The sequence below is a fragment of the Propithecus coquereli genome, unplaced genomic scaffold, assembly GCF_000956105.1.
Source record: "Propithecus coquereli isolate 6110/MARCELLA unplaced genomic scaffold, Pcoq_1.0 Scaffold47, whole genome shotgun sequence".
Lineage (NCBI taxonomy): Eukaryota > Metazoa > Chordata > Mammalia > Primates > Indriidae > Propithecus > Propithecus coquereli.
This window is the reverse complement of record NW_012150507.1, coordinates 1,330,021-1,332,346: the sequence shown is the minus strand read 5'-3', so window position 1 is coordinate 1,332,346 and position 2,326 is coordinate 1,330,021. Positions and strand designations below refer to the sequence as shown.

Genomic DNA, 2,326 nt, shown 5'->3' with positions numbered 1-2,326 from the left:
TGCAATTTTAATCTAACTAAAGAAGATATTAATACCTACAAACACCCAGGAAATTTAAAGTATATCTATACTGTTTTGAAAAAATAAAAATATAACTTACATACCTCGCCATTTTCCTTTTGTAATTTGGATTTTATGGATAAGCAACAGTTAATGTCATTTGTTTTTCTTAATTCTGAAAGAGAGTTGTAATTTAAAAATTATTTCAGTTTTCAGTATGTTATTTAGCAAGCATTCATGAGTTTCACCCCTTAGGTGATTTCCTCTCCTTTGCAAAAGAATTATGGGATATTCTGAAATTACGTGATATTGAGGAGTTACACGATATGCAAGCTATTCTGATTTTCATTGTGCAGAAAAATGTGATCGAACTAAAGTACAGATTCCTTCAGCTCTCATTATATTAATTTCATGCTATCCTCATTGCCATGATTATGACTTTTAAATATTCAGTTTGTCACTATACAGAAAATATTTATAGAAGAGCAAATGTCAACATAATACATTTAAACAGGATTTTTTTAAGTACTGTAAACTTACGCATTTAAAACTTTTTTGAAAAATAAACTAATGTACTTTAGATAGAAAATTTGGTGGAGAACTGGATTTACAGATACTGAAGATAAGTATCTGTTATATTGGCTAAAAGAAACAAAAAAACCAAAGCTAAGTGCAATTAAGAAAAATTAACCCATAATAAAAGATAATGTATTTCTATTACCTGTTGCTATTTTATGAAAAATTATTGGAATTGGCTCTGTAGTAACTAGTACATCTTCATCATTTTCTGAATTTGACACATATGTATTATCTGCAAAAAAATATGGAAAATTAAAGGCATAACAACTTGACAAAAAAGCATCCTTGATAAAAATCACAGTTAAATTTATATCCACATCACTTTAGTTCCAACTCTCATAAAACACACTGTTCTGATTAAACTCAGAAAAAAGGACAAACTAAACTGCAGATTTATATGTGAAGTAATTATAAATGGCCTAAAGATGTTTGCATCTCCTAAAGAAATAGAGACTATGAATGGAGACTATCCAGATACATCTCTAATATCCCATGTGGCAATGAATCATTTGGATGCAACTGGCCTCCACTAACTCAACAAGGTCCTTCCCAAAATCAATATCTACTACAGGAAGCAGGGTTAGTAAGTAGAGGGAGAAAACTAAAGAAGAGCACTTGCTGCAATAAAAAGATTAAATACAAGTCATTCAAAAATTTGAGCTGAAGATTTTATTGTAAATCATACCCTCTTTATTGCTCTAATATGTATTTTAATTGATATCAAGTCTCACAATTATCATTCTTCCATGAATTAATTTAACTGCACAAGTTAAATTAATTTAACTATACAAGTTCAGTGTATAGACATTAAATTATTCGACCGAGTCCTTAAACTTCTTATTCACAATTTGTTTTCTCCAGGAAAAAATAATATTTTTATAAGTTTAGCATTTTTCCCTGATAAATATGGATCTCCACGTATATGGTAATATAACACCTCTGTGTTTATTGATGACTGCAGGGCATCTGTGAGATAGCTATTTGACAAACACTTGACCAATTCATTAATAATTGTCCTATAATGCACCCATCAATGACCTACTAAATAGAATAAAATATCACCAACAAATAATAGAGGCATGGATCAATTTCTACTAATGGAAATTATTGCTCAGATGGCTGAATGAATACACTTTATGAGATCTTTTTGAGCCATGTTTTCATAATATTGTGTCAGTATAATGAGAGCATAATTTTTAACTGATAGATCTCTAAGGCATTACTTTATTTCCAAAGAAACATCTGTACTATTTTTAGTCCTTGAATAATGAGCATATGATAGTGATTTATATGTACTGTTTAGCTGCAAAGACTCTCAATAGACATAAGGCTTTAACAATGATTCAGACAGGTAAAAAGGGGTGGGTGTGGATTAGATTTGAAACCAAAGAAGTTTGCCTTATTACTTAGGTTAGTGTTAATCACAAATTTGGCTTTATTTAGTTTTCAAATATTATCAAGGATGCACATTTTCATGTTAATCAAGGGGGATCACAGATTAGGAAATAGATTTAATATAAATTTATTTTAATTATTGTCTCATTAGTTAAGACTTTGACCACTTATCTATAAGTCTCTTCTGTCAGTAACCTTGCATTTTCAGGTAAGTATCAAAAACCCCTCTATTAGAGCCAGATTTTTTTTTTTATCTCTCAAGCCCTCACTCAGAGTCTTACTGATTAGAAGTTATTTGCCACTTAATCAATCTAGTTATCTCTTTTCCCTGTGCAAAAGGGATTCTTTGGAG

At 30.1% G+C, this 2,326-nt stretch overlaps 1 protein-coding gene across 1 annotated transcript in view; it reads right to left on the bottom strand.

Annotated features, from left to right (window-relative positions):
- PARP8 (poly (ADP-ribose) polymerase family, member 8) overlaps window positions 1-2,326 on the bottom strand; it is a 99,304-nt gene that overhangs the window by 96,353 nt on the left and 625 nt on the right. The window lies entirely within an intron of this gene.